This window comes from Gavialis gangeticus, unplaced genomic scaffold, assembly GCF_001723915.1.
Source record: "Gavialis gangeticus isolate Ggan-Ray unplaced genomic scaffold, GavGan_comp1, whole genome shotgun sequence".
Taxonomy (NCBI): Eukaryota; Metazoa; Chordata; order Crocodylia; family Gavialidae; genus Gavialis; species Gavialis gangeticus.
Window position 1 is genome coordinate 12,114,316 of NW_017729003.1, and position 21,106 is coordinate 12,135,421.

The 21,106-nt window shown below is 41.2% G+C and overlaps 1 protein-coding gene across 1 annotated transcript in view; it reads left to right on the forward strand.

The window, feature by feature from the left end:
- The window catches only part of CDH23 (cadherin related 23), a 626,459-nt gene that overhangs the window by 215,820 nt on the left and 389,533 nt on the right, over positions 1-21,106 (forward strand). The window lies entirely within an intron of this gene.

The window sequence follows — 21,106 nt, forward strand, 5'->3', positions numbered from 1 at the left end:
CATGGACTTAACTATTTTCACTCTTTTTTTTTCCAGTGGGGAATTTCTTCCCAAAGGCTTAGTTGTTCCACATATATATTTGATTTGGATAACAGAATTGCTTTTGTTTAAAAGATGTTTTTTGTCAGGCTTATGTCGTTTTTATTCCTTCAGATGTGCTTGGGAAGTTTATTCTTTTAACATATTTATTTCTGTGTTAAGTGTTCATCTTAAACAGCCTCAATATTCCTGTGGACAGTTTGATTTGCTAATGAGAAGGTGTATTCTTTCACTGTTTGTGGTCTGGTGATGGAGGTGTGCCTTAGTGAGTCCTGTTGTGCTACTAGGAAGCTGTGTGTACATTTTCCAAAAGGGGTAATATCAAAAACTAAAGACAAAGACTATGTATTAAGATTTTATAGCATCTGCCTTCTCTTCCTAATCTCCACCAGGATAGTTACTATACTACTGTGTGTGCATGTGTGTGTGTGCACTATAAAGACACACTGCTGAGTACTTTTGAGGCAACTTGTATTATGAACTAATTTTACACTTTCTGAGTTGTAAAACCATCTCAGAAGCTAGTTGTACTGATTGTTTTACTGATCTGTTTTTCTTTTTTATGTTTTGCATAGAGTAAAAAATGACCAAGTTTTTCTACATTCTCTTTATTTGGACATATGGAACTACTGCATTCACAAATACGTGTCATTAGAAGCTTTTTAAGAGGGGTTTATCCCTTCAGGTGCAATATGAGAGGCTTTGTGGGGAGTGTTTCTACTATATTTTTATGCCCCAAATTTCTTCCCAGTACTACTGTAGGTTCAGCTCCAGTGTTGGTACTAATATTGAGAACCTAATTGTGGATAGGGCATTTTAAAAATGAAGTTCTCCAGTTTTGTTCAGAGCAGATCCATATGATGAAGGAATTAAAATATCTATATCCCTCTTTCTAGTCACAGATGGGTGTTTCTTTAGAAACAGGTGTTACTTTAGAAATAGGCCTAGAGAAAACTCCCCCTCCCTTTGCCTGAATGTGTTGGTAGTTTTGGTAGCTCATTATAATGGAGAGTGATTTTTCACCTCCTTTGATATTAGAGAATTGATCCCCTGGTAAGTGAGCTGGTGAGATCATACTGATGTGCGCTCTACTCATGATGTTTGGGTGCAGTTTTGCCCTATGTTAAAATTGTATGCTGATTTTGGAAATCTTTTTAGGAGCCCAGTAAACTGTGGGAGAAGAAATCCATCTTCCACAGTGCCCTGGGACCATTCCCATAAGGCATTGGAAACCAGTGTTATTTCCAAGTTCTTTTTACAAGTTGAATGGGAGGCTCCCCACCTGCCTGCTCAGCAAGAAATCAGCTGCTGGACTTTCTAAAAAACACTTCCACCTGGGGGTGGAAGTGGGTTTTGCAGAAAATTGTAGAATGAGACCAGAAGTTCACTACATGGTTACTACAATGTTCACACTCATTTTGTAAGTGAAGTTCCCTGCAGGGAGTCCTGTCTTGGGGCTGGATTGAGATAACAAACTGTCTGTACTGAATTTCTTTTGAGAGTCAAGGCAAATAGTTAAGACTGCAGAGCTTCAGAATGAGGAAGATGTCTTGAGTCTGGACAAGCTAGTTAAAATATCACAGTGCTAAAGTAGCAGGATGAGAGTGCTGCTTTCCACTGAAAGAATAATTGCCTAATGGAAGCTGGCTACTTGGTGGGGTGGCAGTATTAAAAATGTGTGCATGGCAATACACGTTATGCTACGAGGACATGAAAGCAAGGTAAACAATGGATAAAGATTGTTAAAGGATTTAAACAATTAACATTGTGCAGTAGTTTCAGGAGTTGTGAATGGAACTGTGGCAGTTCCTTGTCTCTACTGCTGCTCAGTGGGTTTAGGAAAATGATAGAGGCCTCAGTGGATCTTTATCAATTCATGGGCCGGTGCAGAGGCTGGCCAGACAAAGTGCTTGGTGCCAGAATTTAAAAAAAATAAAGCACAAAAAAAAGTCTCGAGCCTCTTGACTTTTCAAGAGCAGGAATCAAGGGATGTGAATGACCTTTAAATCCCCACTGTGATTCCTGGTGACTCTTCATGGCACTTTAGCTATGGTTATGAAACATAATTACACCACCCGGGAAAACCATCTGTTTGCTCAGCAGGTGCAGGATAATGGTGGAAGGTCTTTGTGGACAGTGAAAACAATTTGCAGGTGGTTTTTGACTTACAGTGGCAGTGACTGATGTCAGCTTGTTCCATTATGTGTAATAAACATGGTAGCAAAGGTGTGAATATTTGTTATACCATGGAGTGAGGAGCAGCAGGACTTGAAGCAACTTAAAACACAGCAGAACAAACACAGCTGAATTTTAGGCTGATCTGGTTATTAGTACAACCTGAATTTGACATACTGCCCAAATTTAAAATGCTGTGTGTTCACGCTTCTGGAGTGATGGTGGAATAACAATGCTGGAACCTGTTAGCACTTGTTGCTATTTCTGGGCACCTTCCTGAGACTTGCTTACTACAATGGAGTAGAATAGAGGAAGAATGTTATGTAGGCAAATAGGTATGCAAATGAGCTCCATAGTGTATACTAAGCTATTTGTTCAGGTAAGTGGTTTCTGACCAAAATGACTGTTGTGCAGAGTGCAGAACGGATAGACCACCTAAGCAGCAGGTTGGTAGTGGGAAAACTGTTTGTGCTGTTGAGCCTGTTAAGTTGGTGATTCCAGTCTGTGTTGGCATTGCACTAACATAAATGAATGTAGTGGCATAGAGAACTTACAGCTAAACTCAATCAAAGCAAGTTTCATGCAAGTGTTGGTGTTAATAATTTTTGTAAGAATGTGTTGTGTGTTACAAGAGTACCAGTATGCCAAGCAATGATTGGCATGCCAGCATTTTCTTACAGGACTTCTTTGTGCATGACAAAAAGAAACTGTGCTTATACTTGTAATGGAAGGAACCCATGGTTCATCTTTAGTGCAGCTCCAAAGGTGTGAAAGTAATGGTTAAAGTGAAACAAAAGTCCAAGTAACAAAGCAAACACCCTGATCCCCATTGATAATACAGCTTCTGCGGTTTTTACCGCAGGTGGAGTTGCATAATGGAGGGACCTCACGGGCGGAGTGGTACAGTAGATAGGATGCAGGACTGGGACTCTGGAAACCTGGGTTGTATTCCTCATTTCAGTGGAGCTGCTATGTGATCTTGGGAAGTTATATCACCTCTCCAGGGCTCTGCTTCCCTGCTACCTTTCATCTGTCTTCCCTGTCTGGACTGGTAAGCTCTGTGGGGCCATGAGTGACCTCTTGTTAGGTGTCTTTACGTTGCACAACATAACAGAAACCTGACCTTGAATGAGGATCTCTAGCTGCTGCTATAGTGAATTACTGAATCAGGTCCCAATTTTGCCAGTATGGGCCATGCAGAATCCAGCTGGCTTGGGTGAATTTGAAATTCCTGTTTGGTGTTGTCTTTTGGTTTGGCTGTTTTCCCTTGGATCTGAAACAGATGGTTTAAAATATTAACACCAGTTTTTTCTATCTCCCTGTGCCAGTGGAGGCCTCTTTCAATGTAGTGGGGATTCAACCATGAGACAAGACTAACAACATTGGGACTTCAATCCTCTTGTATGAGTTCTGGTATAGGAAGGCAGGTCTGGCTTTCATTGGAAAGTCCATAAAGCCTTTCTGGTGGAAAGCTGCAGTGGAGTCACCTTTCATCAGGAGCGCTGTGTGGCAAAGAGTTATTCATTGTCTAATGTCTTTGGACTGCTTGGAGGGTGTTCCACATAGTTGGGGAGATGTGTGGTTATATATAGCTTGGTTGGTTTGCTGAGAGAGGGGAACATATGTATTTATATGACAAGGTTAAGTCAGGAGGAGGCTGTAAGAAGAGCATCTTCAGGCCTATCAAGAACTCAGTGGGCCCCATGTGGGGAGTGGGGCAGTAGAGATTGCACTCCCTTTTCTGTGTTACCTCTTTCCTCTATTGCCATGTTGTATTCTGCCAATCTTGTGTGGAAATAGAAAGAAACAGTTATATGTTTGGTGATTTAACTAAATAACCAGGATAACTAAATAGAGGCCTTCTCCATTCATCTCCTTCATGACTAAAGGCCAATTCAATCTCTGATTCCACAGCTTCTTCAGACTGCTTTGGCTGAAAATGAATTTTGGCCTTGAGAAGTTCAGACATTTATCCTGAGCCAGAAATATACACAGATTTGCTCCCTAATTTAATAAAGTCATCCAAAATAATATGATTTCTCCCATAACCATCGTTTATGTTTCACAGCAAAATGATAATGAGAAAGTCATTAGAAGTAATAAACAAAACAAAACCAACACAGCATAATCCTTCACTGAGCCTGACTGATGGGGAGAAGAATAACATTTGGATTTTATTTAGCTTATGCAACGTTTACTGGTTGCTGCGGTTTTTAAAAATGAATGTAAAAGGATTCTTTGCAAAAAAGACAAAGAATCCTTACAATCTTTTGGAGGGTTGTGATGTTAAAATGGGTTTTGGTCCCTTCACAGGAAGGCTAATGGTAACTTGTGCCTATTGCTAATTGATTGTTTTTATTAAATACTGCACTGTGATTACATTAAATTTAGCATCATTTCTTTTACCTCCTTTTATATTTACTGACTACTACAGATAATAAGCTATTATCCATCTCTCTCCAAAAACTTTTCCTCTCATCATGACTTTGTTTACTAGATTTTACCCAATTGTGAATACAGCCAGCTCTGCATGTGTGTGTGCAGGTGCATATAGAACAAGAAATATGGCAGGGCCAGCTTAAAGGTACTAAAACTTTTCACGCTCCTCTTCCATTGTATCTCTGTGTATATGCATACTCTTTCTTAGAATGGAGCAAGTCCTGAATTCTTCACTCATTTTTTACCCCCTCCTTACTCAGGTAGATTTTCCTAAGTAAAGGTTTTAGGATTAAACAGCTCTTTACCATTAATCGTATTTGTGATTTCTAAATCCCCTTTTTGAGCTTAATATTCTGAGTGACTGCAGTCTGTTATTTCTTTTATTGCAACCCTTCCTAATGTTCATGAGAGGTGGCTGCTTGTCATGTTTTTTGGCATGGTGCATTGGAGGAAACTGGGCAAAGTTGGCTGGCAAGAGGGCATCATTAAGCTGTTTTAAAATGATGATGCTATTCTGGGGAATGTTGACTTGGTTATTTCCTTTATCAATATTTCAGTCACTAGGAATATGAACTCACCTAGAAGGGTGCTTCATTGTCTGATATTGATCTGTTTTAACAGTCTTGCTATCAGAGGTGGAGTTTGAGAGTGATGGAAAGCCTCTTTCCCTAGCATGAAAACACAGCAGTGTACAAAACACAGATGGGTGTTTACTATGACATTATTCATTTCCATTGCCTTTTCCCAAGAAAGCAGCTCCTTTGGGACTATTGCAGCAGCTGATTGGGTAAGGGCATACTATGATTTTGTTAAGCCCTGCCTCAAAAACAGGACTGACATCACTGCAGTTAGTTGGCTGAAGCTGTGATGTCATTCTTTCTTTGACAGTCAACCCCCTTTGCCCTAAGTGGCCTGAGATCCTGAGGATATAGTCACAGTTTATTTCTTTATGCAGCCAGTTGGGACAGAAAGGGACATGGGAATAGCTGGTATTTACTAATACTAGGTAGTAGGCATTATTTGGGTTTGATTGTTATCTTCTGTTGGATATTTTTTGAATAGGGGCTGCTGGTTTTCAGAAGTTTTAAATTATTGCTCTTCAAAAAGTATAGCAAAGGCATATAAAGTCCAAGATGGGAATATTTTTCTTCCTCCTCTTTCTTACAGCTGTAACTAAAATAAAAGCATTACTTGTTCACATATATAAGTTCATGTGGCTAAAAACTAGAAGGGATAGGAGATGATTTATCCTGCAGAAAATACAAGACCTAATATTACTACAGCTATTTTTCCCCTTAAGCTCAAGTGGAAGCAGCCTTAAATTTTTGGATAAGCATTCCTATATATTTCTACCTTAGAGCATGAAGTCATAATAAATGGAAGATTTTGTATCTTTGAAGTCCTGTCTAGCAGTGAAATCTCTGTTCTTTAAAGGCCAATTACAACACAAGCTTATTTTACTTGCAAACTCTTAGGTGAACTTTTTATTTTTCTTTATGTTCTATATACTTTACATAGAAATACCACATCTTTTGTAAAACTAAAAGATGTACTATATATAGATATAGTACCATTCCTAAGTATATAGTGCATCTATTAGTTTTATAAACTGTGTAAATACAGTTATCTTCTTTCATATGGCATCAGATACCAACTTCCAAATCTATGACTCGTTGTCTGGTATTATTGCTTAACGTGTGGATTTCATATGCCCCTCCTGGGCATTTGTAAAGATTGCAGCTTTTGATTAAGTGCTGTGCAGTTTGCTGGACACCACATTCACACAAGGTACTGTCCAAGATATTCATCTTGTGAAGTGTTTTTTGAAGCTTCCATATCCAGATCTCAGTCTAACTTGACCCACTCTTCTCTGTCAATATCATTCCCAATAGGGGGCTCATTTGGTGTTGGTATAAAACACGGTAGGAATAGGTCTGATCTTTCTCAGTGGTCAGCCCGCTCCATAGCTGCCTGTAGGTTTGGTTCAGCATCCCCAATCTCTTCCAGGAGCTTGTGGACTTCATGTATAAACGATTTATGACTTTTAAGCCTCTTAAGCCTCCATTTACTCAGGGGTTCAGTTAACAGTTGATGGAGCAGGTGATTTTCATTATCTCTTGCCTCAGTTGCTAGTAATGATGATGGGGTCTGTCTTCTAATATCACTTGGTCTAATGCCCACACATCAGTGTGTGTGTAAGTCTGGTCATTTTAACTTTTATCCCCAAATTTTCCTAGCCCAGGTTTGTGGCTCTTCACAGCCAGCATTTTTTCCAGTCAGCTAGAAAAGCTTCAAGGGTTGCACGCTGCTTGACGAACTGCATTTGCAGGAAAGCCCGTGAGCCTATGTGTGCACGTGCAATGTTCATTGTCTCCCAGTCTGAGTGGATTAATCCCTCTTTAAGTTTCTGTCATCCTTCCCTGGCCTGACCCATATACAGTAAATGGACTTCTTCGATTAGAGTCTGATTTCACTGTCACCCCCTAGACCTCCCCCACCCATCCGTAGTTATTTAATGGAAAATAATGAGAAATACAGGAAATGCTTTTGAACGAAAACTGTGTCTCCAAATCTCTGAAAAGCTTTTTGTCTTCTGTCTATGCACTCTAACCACTGATGGCTTTGTTTGTCAGGCCTGATGAAGTAAAAGATGCAAAACCAGACATATAACAGCTCATTTTATCTCGCTCTGCAAAACCCAACTTGTTCCTGCTAGGGTTCCATCATAAACTTTTCTTTTTTTGGCATGTCAAGTATCACTTCCTTATTCTTCCACTTTTCCACTTCTAAGGGGAAGATTTTATTTGTGTTTTCACTTTTGCTAAATGGTAAAAGACTGCTGTAAGCAGGTGTGCATGCAATTGATCTGCTGGCATGGATGCTGAGAGTGCAGCTATTTGGGGTTTTACCCCTAACTCTTTTTGCAGATAGATGTGCTGTGAACAGCATTATGAGATTCTCCATGTTAATCAGCTGAGTGGAGAAAATATCCTATGATAAAAGAATATTTAGTGCATTTCTCAGTGGTTTTCTTTCCAAAGAGAAACTTTGTGTTGAAAATACTTAAGGCTTAGGTGAGCCATGGTTTTCCCCAAACTAAGTGAGAGCAACTTTGGGCCCAGATTTTGAAAACTGACATAGAGAAGGTGGTACAATGTTTATATCTATGCCCATGGATGTACCACACAAAGTCTTTCAGCTTTTTGAGTGTTCGGGCTCATGGTTTTGGGCATCTAATCCTCAAACAGAGGTATACCTTCAATCCTTCAATGTCAGCACCAGGCTGACGGGGTCTGCTTTCCCTTCAGTCCCTGAAAAATAGAAGGAAATGCTTTGTGTGTGTATTAATGACTCTTTTGGGGCTAAAAACAGAGCACCTCTTAACTGCCTTAAAAGGATTTCCATGTTACTGCCCTTATCCAGAATGACAGTGGCTGTAGTGTGGCACTTTTTTAAGGTTGGAAGTGAAAACTGAGGAGAAATGGAGATAGGTTCATGTTTCTATAATATAGAGAATCTCTGTTCCTTGCAAAAAGGTCTATTAATGCAGTGGTTTTCAACTTTCTTTTTCATATGCAGACCCCTAAAAAATTTCAAGTGGAGGTGTGGACCCCTTGAATTGTAAGTGTGGGTGTTTACATACATTTGATTGATTATAATTATCTTATGTGGACCTGTTAGATGAAGTCTGCAGACCCTAATGGGTCCATGAACCACAGGTTGAAAACCACTGCAGTAATGCATTTAGCATGTTTAGAGTTTGAGCAGAGTAAGCACACTGATAATCATTTCCATTTGGTCTTTGTCAATAAGTCTTTTAAAAAATAATACACAAGTGATGAATAAAAATTATTAATAAGCAGATGGAACGTTAATGGCAAATTAAAAAAAACTGGACAGTATGCCTCTTTTTGTGCATATCTATGATGATTGCTAGTGTGCTTGCCAAAAATGGAGATGCACCTCACCAACAAGTAAGATGACTTTCCAGCATTGTTTTGATTAGGGGGCAAATAGTTTGTTTTACAGATGGTTAACTTTCTGTCCAGGAGTGAGGTCCACAGCAGAATATCACTAGGCATCCTTTTGCAGGATAAGAAAATGAGAGTTCAGTGTCTCTGCATCTCATTCCAGTCTAGGAAAATGAAATAACCCAAAGATACCAGAAAAGGAAGAGCGGCTCTAATAGAGGGGTAGAAATTGTTACCGTGACATTGCGGGATTTGGGGTCTGACCTGGATTGGAAGTAGTAGTTTGGGACCTGGGTCTACCCATTTAAAATTATGCAGTTGCTTTTAAAGTCACTTCAGACTAATTTTTAGTCTTTTTATTGCACAATTGTTCTGTGACTTTGAGCTTGTAAAAAAGGGGATGATGGGATCTGAAGGAAAGGCAGTAAAGTGTATATGACAAATGTCACTGAATCAACTGGTGGAGAAGTTCTGCTTTCTGGGAGTAGTCTCTTATCCATGCAGCACATTTACCATCCTATTTATAGGACTAGGCAAGGGCCCCTCAATTCTCTTTTGGAATGGCCTGCCTCCTAAAGTAAGGCAAAATGACATTGGAAATTTAGGCTGTGACAAGAGTGTATTGTAGTGCTCAGTTTTCGTAATGCTTCATGTATATGTGGTGGTGGCATAACACACTAGATATGAAGCCTAAAGAAAGAGCATGCTGGTCAGAGGTGTGTGGCTCCTGCTCATTTCTCTAGAGATATGGGTGACACAATCCTGCGGTCTTGTCCCTGTCTCTTTTATCCAGGAAGGATTGGCACAGCTGTGAGGCAATTCTTATTCAGCTGCTGGCCTTTTGGAAATAGTCAGTCATCAGGCACTTATGGATCTCTCAAGCCCCTTTCTCTCCCTAATAATCCCACCTCTTGGGAGGTATTGATTCTCCACCGTTGGCTGTCTCTTGGTATTCTGCGGCCCATTTTTGTCTGTAGAAATCGCTGTGCTGTCATTTTCACGCAGCAATTACCTGCGCTGATTTTCTTTCATCCTGAGTCCTTGGCCAGAAATCTAAACTCCGTATTGACAAACCACAATAGAAAAGGCAGGTGGTGGGGGGTAGGAAGGAGTTTAAAGAACAACGCTTTGGGGAGAATTTCCTACCATGTAAAAATATTGAGGAGGTCAAAATCTCTGGGGATTTCAGTTGCGTCCATTTCTCTGCCAGCCTGCACATGAAGCTTGTGGGACCACTGACAGAGCGAGAAACTTGACGGGGGCTGTGAATCAGGTCACTGAAAACTGCTCCTCACCCACTTTGTTCCATGCTCACTTTTAGTGGCCATAAGCACACCAGTATGTATAGGATCTGCCTGGAAATTTGATGACAGTGGTTCTTTGGGATACCGTCAAATTTAATTGACTTTTATGATTATAACACAGGGAGGGAGGGCTCTAGTGGCCTCCAGTTTCCCTCACAGAAGGAGCAGAGCCTACCGGTCTGTGTTGTGGTCTGTCGTAGCAGCCTCCGTTTTTAGAGAAGTTATGTGAGAGGATCTTGTCCAAACAAGCTGTGGTTTGAAATGGGGAAAAGGGGCTACTAGAACAGTTGGAGTGTATTCTGTTCAATATCAGCCTTTTGTAAGACATAACCTACATAATCCTTCTGTGATTCTGTCTACACTAGGGGTTTTCACCAAAAATTTCCTGTTCTTACTCATCTCTGTTCAGTTCCAACTGTGGTAGCCGTGATGGAAGTGCTGGTGTGAACAGAGATTCAGGCCTACCTGCCTCCTCCTGCATCTGTTGTCTCATCCTGCTCAGAGCAGTTCTAGGCAACAGTGTGGTTTGAAATGCTGAGGGCTGCCAGCCTGTTTTCTACAACAGAGCATCCCCATCATTGGTTGGCTATCATTGGTGGAGCTAGATTAATGTTAGCAATGGTAGGAAACTTTGGCAGAAAAAAAATGAATCTTGTGAATTGGATGATAATTATCCTTGTTTTGGAGACAGGGATGCAAAGGTGAAAAGGTTAAGTGCTGTGAATATCTCTACAGAGGGAGCCAGTATGAGAGCCAGGATTAGCTCCCTGCTTAGTTCACTAAACTGCACCTCTTGCGCTATTAAGCTGTCATTCCAGGCAGCCTGAGGTCACTCTGGCTGCTCATCAAAGAAGCCAATTCTGCTTTAGGCAGTCCCGGGGATCTCATAGTCTCCCAGCAGCAGAACCCTCCACTAGCTGCAAAATGAAACAAGTTTTCTTAAAAGTTAAAGGGACTTCTGACTGGCTTTTTCATGCCTTGCAGGTCAGCTGTAGGTGGATGGTGGTGGGTGAGTTGATTAGAGAGACTGGGCATTGAAATATCTAATCCTCAGGAAGAATTATTGATGTCCTTTCAATTGCAATTATCTATTTATGTTTTCACTTCAGTTACAAGAGAAAAATGGTTGGAAAGGTAGTTCTTTTTTAAATGAAAACCAAAACTAGTGCTGACATTTGTAGGTCCCCTGAATCCTGGTGTCAGTAGAGAGCCTGCAGATGCAGGCTTCCCCATCTTCAGAGGTTTTTCTGTTGGAAGTTGTATGCCCAGGGAGATGTATATCCTTCAGATCAAAAGACATATGGACAAGGGAGGGTTAAGCCTCTGGCCTTGCACAAGAATTTTTAATTTTAAACCAATTCCATAACTGGCATGAAAACAAGTTTGAGTGAATAAAGGTCCAGATTTTTCAGATATACCCGATTTTGAGCAATTCTTCTAGTTGTTTCCCAGGTGAATGGCGGTCCCTCTCACTTAGCTTTGGCAGGCACCAATGAAGGCAGGCAGACTGAAGGAGACATTTCAAAACCAAAGAAATTATGAGTTTACAGCGCCTATTAAGATGTTTCTTTTCAAGGTAAACATGGGGCTGGAGGGGGAGTAAATGGAGTAATAGTGTAGTGGGTTTCCTTCCCTCACAGGGTTTTCATCCCCATACTTTCTACCATATAAATTACAGCCCTCCAGAAATGACAAAAATTTTACTTAACCTGACATAAAGTTCCACTTCCAAACTTGAAGGCATTTTGTTATTAAAACTGTACGCGTGGCTGGTGAGATCTCTCACTTGAACAGAATCCCCATCCTAGCAGAGAATAAATTAAAAAGTCAACTGGCCGAGTCTGCCTCAGGAGTGCAGGGACCAGAGATAGGGCCAGAAGTCAGATAACAAACAGTGTCCAAAATTGCGATGCCTGGCTCAAGCCGTGAAATTAAAATCTTTTTTTACCTCCTCCTGCATACTGTAACAAAACAGTTCCCTCCACACTCTAACAATACTGAGAGCTAAGGGGGGATAATTAAATATTTTATTTCTCTAGGATGGCCTGCCGTTAGAAACGTTTCTTCATCCTGGTCCTCCTCTGCTTTGGATGCCTGCTACTGTTAATCTTTCAGTGCTACCCAGTGTTTCTGTAAGCGCTGTAGCCCAGTATTCCTGCAGGGCAGGGGGTGCTGGGTGCTGCGTGAGCTCAGAAGTAGGTGACTACAGCACTAGACTACATGCTCTGACCCTTGGTTAGGACCTGATCTACATGCTCAGATTCCAGGGAACTGACAGAGGACAACTTTGAGGGCAGCTAGCAAAGAAAAAGTGGAAAAAAACCTAGGCACATTTACTTTAATAAGAAACAAGAAAGATTAACCCACCAGGTCCCATCCCAGCCCCCTAGGTACAGTCCATAACCATTCTCTAAGGATCTCTTCAGACTGAGTGCCTGGACTCCTTGAATTCCACCCTTTTTCATGCATCGTCCATAGTGTGATCGGACCCATTCCTGGACTCTTCTCAAACACATCTGCTTACAGTGCTCCTTGCTGTGTCCCTCTGCTGTGACTGACTGTACGCGAGGAATTGTGGAGCCTACTACTGACTGGATGTTAAACTGGAGGATGATTTAGCACATGTGACGTGTGAGATGTATCCCTCCTGACTCATTTGGAATAGGATTAACAGACCTAGCCAACACATCAGTGCAGAATAAAATCCTATGGAAGATTTCAGACAGAAGAATGTATAGGTTTTGTGGAGCGGCAGTCTTAAAGATCCTTATATTATGGAGGAAAGGGGTTGTTTGGGTATTTGATACTCCAGCTTAACCCAAAGGATTTGGCTACCTATCTGTAGAAGGAACACTGCATGCTGGTATCTGTAGTCTACCTTTGACTATATCCCAGTATTAAAGATGAGGGTTGATTTCAGCTATGCTGTAGAATGCATAGACTGTTGCTGAGTTGTACTTGGCCTAGTGGTTCTTCCAATGGTAGTAAAAAACCTTGAGTATGGTTTAGTTTAACTTTGCCCTCTGAGCTCAATTTCTCTTGAAGTGGCTGTATGCCTGATTCAGTCCTGCCTTTTTAGTTGTGATTCTGCAGGCCAATGTGTAGGTCACACCTCACTTTTGAAACAAGGACCCAAAAGAACCCAGAGAGGTTCATGTATTGTATCAGACTTTATTTCCAAAACCTTTAAGACTTTTCAGATCCTCAAAAAGACCAATTCCTGTGGTTCCTCTGGAGTTACACAGAGAAATGATAAAGCAGGCAGCACTTTTTAATCAAAGTTATATTAGGTGAAGCCTATATTATTCACCCTGCTTTATTACAGCTATTTTTACACAGGGTTTAGAAGTTAATACTATGCTGCAAGCCTTGTTTGACTGAACTCTGGCAGATACTGAAATCCATCAGTGAATCCAGATAGTACAGGAGAGAGTCAAAGCAGAAAAATAAACTTACAAACTAAACTAAAAAAAAAAAAAAGTTAAAATCAAACCTTTTAAAAAATCAATTTAATAATAGAGGGTATGTACTGGAGATGTAGGAAGAAACTAGTGACATCAGTTCAAATCAGCAGAGCTAAGAGGGGCTGCAATCAGTGCAGTGTGGGAAATGGGCACTATAATGGGAGTGACTGGAAAGGAGGCTGGTTGCCTTTATGCTAGCAAGTTGTTTTGCTTGGCCTGAAAAATGAGTTAGGGCTTTGTTACACTCCTGAGATTCAGCCTAGTCAGTGTGATGAGTCCTATTCTCTTGGAGGAGCATGAGCGCTCAGGGCCTCAAGGTGTTGGCTGTGGTTCTCCTCTAAGTGACAGGCATTTTTTATCAGGTAACACATGATGAGGTCTCTTTTAAAAACAATGTGCAAGGTTCTAGCTATACAACTTCCTTGAACTACAGAGCTAAGAGCTTGCAGCATCTTTTGAAAATGAAGGAATTGTGGATGCAAAAAACTACAGGGGAGGAAATGGGGATTCTGCACCTTTGCATTTCTAGAAAAGGGTCAGAGCACAGGGTTTCACAAACGCAGGTAGTGCTTTTAATTTCTTAGAGGGAAATTCAGTGTCTTTCATGATAGCTCACATTCTCCTAAGAGGACATGCAGGAGCAGTGCTACAGAACTGTATTTGCCCATGGCCCAGAATACGCTGCTTGGGAAGATTTCTTGTCTTTGTATGTTGACAGGGCAGAGTCCACTGTCATTAGTTGAGCCCCAGATTCACTGTTATCAATTGATTGTTTTAGGGCTGCCTTCAAAACCATCTCAAATTCAGTTTTCTTGGTATTTCAAAAAACAATTCCCTTAATAACCATGCTAAATACTTCCTTCCCTATTAAAAACAAACCAGCCAAAAGACTCCTGTCAGTATTTTAAACAAAAAAAAAAAAATCTTTTAAAAAGCAAAACATGCATTTGCTTAAGTCTGGTCAGTCTCTAGCCTCTGCTTCCAGAATTGATTGAACAGTAGGCAGTAGATCAAGAAGGGCAGAAGAATTATACATTCCATCAAGAGGGAGAAAGACAGACATGTTTCTAAGGATAGAGTAGAAGGGGCAGTATTTGGTAAATAGAGGAAAAGGTGCTGCCTGGGTGGGTTTGGGGAAGGAGAGAGAAATGTGAAGGTAGGTTTCTAGGAGCATCGAACTCTGAAGTTTCCTTCACCCTGTCTCTGCAGCCGATTCTTGTGTCCCCAGAATGAGGAGTGCAGATCTGTATTAGGAACTTGAAGCTGCCTCAGAGAAGTGGTTCTCTTTAAACTTTATGGCAATGAGCAGTGCTCATGGGTTTTTGGTAGGTACATCTCTACTGACTTCAGAAAACTGAAGTAAAAGATGACAATTTACTGTAGTGCCACATGTGTTGAAACCATGCGTTGCTGCAGGGACTCAGGTTCTAGAGGAGATCAGTGTCATTGACTCAGCTTCTCCTACTAGGAGACATTTTCCAAATGCTGGCTGTGTTCATTCATTGTTCATTATTATTTGTATTATAATTCATTATTATTTACATTACCACAATGTCTAGGAGCCCTATTTATGGACAAGGACTTCATGGTACTAGGTGCTGAGCAACTCAGAACAAAAGGCAGACTTTGCCTCAAGAGCTTACAATCTAAATATAAGGAAAGAGATGATGGACGGACACAGACAGATGGGAGAAGACCAAGGAAACAAGACAATATTGGCCAGTGCAATAGGCAGTGGTTTCAACACGCACCAAACAACTGATATAAAAATTTTTTGTCAGCATCACAGCAAAGGACGGTTTTAAAGATGGTTTGCAGGAGACTAATGGTGTAGCTTTACAAGTGTTTCCAGAGAGCTTCTCTCAGGTATGAGGGGTGGTCTGGGAGGAAACATGAAGGTCTTTCAAAAGAGAACAAATGGGTGATGGAGGTTACCATAAGTGGCTCATTGGAGGCAAACATCTACATGTTGATCGAGAATAAGAAATGCCAGGTCTGGTGCCAGTCTCTTGCCTGGCTGGAGTCAATAGCTTGGAGGAGGGAGTGTGGTAGGATTGTCAACTGCAAGCTCACAGTTACCATATTCTGCTCTGTCAGCACCATTTTATAAAAGACGGTGAATATTAGTTTTTGGGAAGCTTGTATCTCAATGCTTCCTCAGTCAGGGTAGAAGGTCTACAGAAGCTTTTTTGTTGTTAGGCATGACTGAAAGAGAAATGAATAACTCTGACTGTGTTGTCTGGTCCGGAGCTCATGCCCCTAGCCCTGTCCTGAAAAAGAATAATATGAAAGAGAAACTGGCAGCTGGGCTGGCAGCCATTTCTTGCTCCTTGTTGGTGCATTTCTGAACAAGCAGGTAATAGAGTTCTTCTTAACAGCCGATGCTATGTACCTTGTGCCTGACTTTGTGAGGAGCACCTGGCAATGGCAGGCAGGGGAACTAGAGAGAGAGGCTACGAGAATCTTCCCAATTACTCTTACTAGTCAACCTCTTGGCTTATGTCTAGTCTGAATAAAAACACGTTTACCTGAATCCTATTATGAAAAATCTGGTTAGTCTTTTTAGCCTGTATTAGTATGTCATGCTTTTTTATCCTCCTGAGTGGTGGGAGGCCCAAGAGAGAGGGGAAATATCATGCACGTGGACAAGAGCTATACCCTACATAATGTTGGCTGACTCCAGCCAAGTGTGAGAAGCTGAGATGTTAAATATTGTGGTCAGTGGCAAGTAATTTAAACAAGCACTTGGAAAATTTCCAGTGCCTAACCAGTGTGTTTTCCAACATGTCTGGGCCCTCCCTTTATATTTAATATGTGCCTACAGCTGCTTCATTTTAACCCTAAAGTTCCTCTTGGGTTTAAAAATTTGCCCAAGCTCCTGGATGGCTTGTTCTCCAGAGACTCGTGCTCAGTAATAAACACAGCTATTGATATTGTTGGAAAGTCGCATGCAAGTCCCAAGACAAAACAATTCCTTTTCCTTCCTTTCCTCTGCCATATTGTGATACAGTTTGGGAAGTCCTGCTTTGAACAAGCCCTGTCTCCTTGAATTCTGTTTCTCAGCTCTAAAAAAACTCAGCCAGAACAGCTGACATCTTTTATTTTGGATACTAACTTTCCATCTCCTTCTAGCTTTCACACAGTGCTTTCTGAAGTGAATGCAACAAAGCTCACTTACTTGCACTGATGGAAGAACTAATGAAGGAATATAAATGATCATAAAGGTCTGTTCTTCTTATCCAACATATACTGTTCCACTTACCAGTTGTTTGCCTGTTTCTCCCTCTGTCCATGGCAGGTGCACTCATCAGCATCTGTGGAGATGGCATTATACAGCGTTAAGCTTTTAGGAGCTTGAGGAAGATATCTCAAGCTTTTAGGAGCTTGAGGAAGACACAACAACCCTTTGGCTGTGGAATTTTGTTTCCTCTAGAAACCAACTTGGTGCACATGCTTCCCACTTTTAGGACTAACTCTTATTTGAATGATTGAGACCTGTTGGGTTCTTAGTGCTTTGCAGGTCAAACCACCTTTGCAGGTGCTGAAAAAAGGAGAATTAAGTTAGGAGCCTAAATCCTGGGTTTTGGGGAGCTTTGGGATATTTTTATTTCATTTTTTAAGTTTGTTTGTTTTGATATCATCTTAGCCTTTGTAGTCAGGGTAATAAAGTGTTCCACTCAGCAGTCACTTGAGGTGTGAATAGTCATTGATCTGTGTTCTGTTCATCACTGTGTTGATAGTAATAACCCAACCGGGTGTATTTCTAGACCATAATAATTAACTGAGTCTCCTGCCAAACAGGGCAGACACTCAAGGACTCTCCAAGATGCTTTTTTTTCTTGGAAGTATTTTTATGGAGACTAAGGGCTCATCAACATGAGTTGCTAAGGTGCATCAACTGATGTGAAGTCAATGCATGTACGTTAGAGCGCATGACAATAAGTTTCTGTGTAGCCACTCTAGTGGCAGTAGTTCCAATTAAGCTATGTCAAACTAAAACTGCTTTAAAACTGTTTTTTTGAATAAAAGCATCCACGCAGGGATGTATTGTGTGCTAAACTTAGGCACATTGACTTCACATCTATACTTTATTTGCCTTAGATTTCTGGGCATCCACTTTAGAGGAGCAGGGAAAGAAAGGAACATTGGCTTGCTTTCCTGATCCTCTCATGCACATTCACACATATACATACAGTCTGTTTTTTCAGATGTGAAGAATCATTTTTAACAGTAATGGGAAACAAAGAGGGAGGATGGGAAGGGGGAGAGAAGGTAGGGAGGGGAAGGTGTGTTTTATTTGTAATTGTTCTGCCTATAGGTTTTGTTAAAGTTTATTACCAACAATGAAATTTCCTGCTCTTATTTCTGATGATAAAGGAGCAAGCCCAGCACACTTAACAAACGGGACAAAACACATTCTTTCAGCTGTGAGGAGGGGGCTCATGACAGTGAAAAGGAGAATTTAAATTATTTGTGCAAAAAGAATAGTGTGAACCTTAGTGCTAAGATAAATTTAAGAAGGGGAATTACTCTTAACACATCCCTGCCAGAATCTCACTTTTGAGCCTGGTTTTGTATTATCTAAAATGAATGATGGGAATTCCAAAACATTGCTCAACCTCAGTTCACATGTATGCGTAAGTGAATGTAGTCTGTGATTTGGATCCTCTGGGAAATCCCTTTAAACAGGAATCCTGGTAGACAAGAAAATAAACCAAAGTGAACACAATTATCTAAACTGACATGAAAGATCCTAGACTGGTTAAAAAAAAAACAACCCAGAAATTTGAATCATTCAAAGAGCCTTGTCACTGTGCAGGAACGATCTGCATCTCAATTACAGCCTGAAGGTAATGATACTTACCAGACTGAGTGGGGGAGGAATCCACCCTGAGTACTTATCCCATGACAGTTCAGACTTCAGATTTGGTTTCTTGCCTAGAAACCTGCCCACATGTGTTTTCAAGCTGTGATTTTACTCTCAAATACATTTCAATGAAATGTTTTATTTATCTATTTGATTTACCTGCCCCCTACCCAAGAAAAAGCTCAGGGCATCTTACAATAAAAATGAGTTTTCTTGTAAAGCAGATAAAATTGTAAATAAAATACTGAATGATAAAACAGTTCCCCAAACAATACTCTGAAACATTGCTCCTGCTCTGGTGGTCTGACAAGATTTCTCTGCATTCTGCTTGTTCTGTTTCAGGTTGCTGGGCTTGAATCTGGCCCATGCTGAGGTTCAACCTTAGGAGTGTTCAGGAAGTTGTGTTTCTCCCAAGGCTTAGCTGACCTGAGTTCCCTCTCCCCTCTACTGGCATGTGAAACCCCTTCATTTCATTCCCCCACAACTCTTCTGGCCACCCTACTCTTTGACTAGTAGCTTATTATTCTTGCTTTTACTCTCCAGGTGTATTCAGCTCATGCCTTTACTCTCCAGGTGCATTCAGCTCATGCCTTTACTCTCCAGGTGCATTCAGGTCTCTTCAGATGTCTATGCTGTATATCACCTATAAAGATATAGTACCTAAAATATGCTGTATGGTAACGGGACAGTCCCATACAATGATGAATTTACATTTTGAAAGAAGAGACCAGTAAGATTAACACCTTAGAAGAGGCTATTCAGGGAAGGACATTTCTCACAGCGGGGAGATTAAGTGAGAGACAATATCCTGGGGATATGTCTGAAAGGATGTAAATATTCTCCTGGTTATACTGATCAGCAAATACTTCTTGTCTGGTAGCAGATGCACCCTTTGGGAACAGGAAGTTATGTGCCTAATTTAAGTTCCCCAGTAATCCAATGGATAATGTATGTAAATGGCCAGGTAAGAAATGAGTGTTAGTCTTTATTTTATTCTCAGGTATGAGGAAGACTTTGGGCCCTCAGCCAGTGGGCTGAGTGAAACCGGTTGATAGCAGGACTTGCAGGGAGTCCTAACAGGAAGGTCAGAGGCAGGGGCTGCTTTCTTACCTGTTGAGATGAGTAGAAGTTGCTTCCTTAAGTTTAAGATGTACGGTAAGATCAAATTGTTGTTCTGATCAGTAGGGAACTAGGGGTGGGCAAATACCAGGATAGCCATGCCAGAATCACCCCCACCCCCGCAGCATCTATGCCTCTGTAGCATACCAATGCTGGGAACTCCAGAACAGTCCCCAGCTGCTGCTGCTGCTTGAAGAGCAACAGCTGGGGTGGGCAGTGCGTGCAGTGCCAGAAGCAGCTCAACTGGGGACTGTTTAGGAGTTCCTGGCTTGGATAAAAGTACTGCTCTCCCCCTCCCCTGAGAGAGAAGACTCTCTGCTCTGCCCCCAGCTCTCAGAACCCTTGCACATCCCTTCCTGCCCTCCCTTGCTCTTGGGAACTCCCCCTCCCACACCCAGTTTGCCCCAAATGCCAACTCTGCTTGTCATGCCATTGGTTATGATATTCCCTTTTGTTTACTTATTCTTATATCTCTGTTTGTATTTCAGTAAATGGGTACTGATTTCTTGTATTTGCTTTTGTTTTGATAAGACATCTTTTTGTTATTTTGTATGAAGTATTAGTGCTAGTGTTAAGGTGATTCCAGAGCAATTGATCTTTTAGCTCCTCCAAGGAAGGGGGTGGATCTGTCATTTCCAAGATCATGACCGGACAAGAGTATAATTCTTCTAGCTGGCAAAATTCCCTCTGCTAAGAGCTGGCAAGACCTGAGTGAGGCAGGTAAAGCTGAAGTGCCATCAGTCAGGGAGGTGACCCTTGGAGCACCTCCAGTTTGTTCTGAGTGGTCAAGCAGCAGATGCCAGGGTGGGGTTTGGGGTTAAAAGGTACCGCTGAAGATATGAGAACACCCCAGGAGTGCATCTCAAAGGCTTATTTAATCAAATCTGGGGACAGGGTATGTTACGGGTAAAAATGCTTGAGCCATACTTTAGCCTAGAGCAGTGGTTCTCAAACTTTTTTTCGCAGACCACTTGAAATGAAAATTGCTGAGGGTCTCGGCGGACCACTTAATAAACTTTTTTTTGTTCTACAAATCAAAGCACACAACTTGTATTTTAATATCAGTCATCTTACCTTACAAGTACAGATATTCTTGATTGTTCTGCACCTTTCAGCAGACAACCTGCATGGACCAGTGGTGGTCCATGGACCACAGTTTGAGAACCTCTGGCCTACAGGCATAAAAAGCAGTTTCTGCACACTGAGCGGCAGTGGAGCCTGGGGCGGCAGCTACCATTCTTGCATCCCTCAAAACTGGTGCTTGTGATTTGTGCCTAGTTGCTTACCCCTACTTACATGGCTGCTTTTAAGCCAAGCCTTTTTTGTGGTAGGGACAGTAAGAGCCACTTCAGACATCTGTGGAGAAGGCAAGCAGCCCTTTCTCATATATGCTTAGAGTTCGTTGCCATCTGTGGTACTGTGATGGAAGCAATTTCTTCATGGAAGCAATTTCTCAACTTCCTACAGTTTAAATAGTCTGAATATTCAAGTTCTCCTTGTATTGACTATATGCTCACTTTTTATTTCCCAGTTATCAGCTCTGTAACTTTCTTTCCCAAAATTATTTCGAAAGTCAGATCTGTGAATTAAACATGTTTGTTGTGGTATTTGTTGAAATAGTCTTTTTTGCTAAAACAATTGACAAGCTGTATCTAATGGAGACCAGTGGCTGAAAGGATGTCACAGAACATTTTCACCATGGTGCCCAAGTCAGCAAATATGATGAGG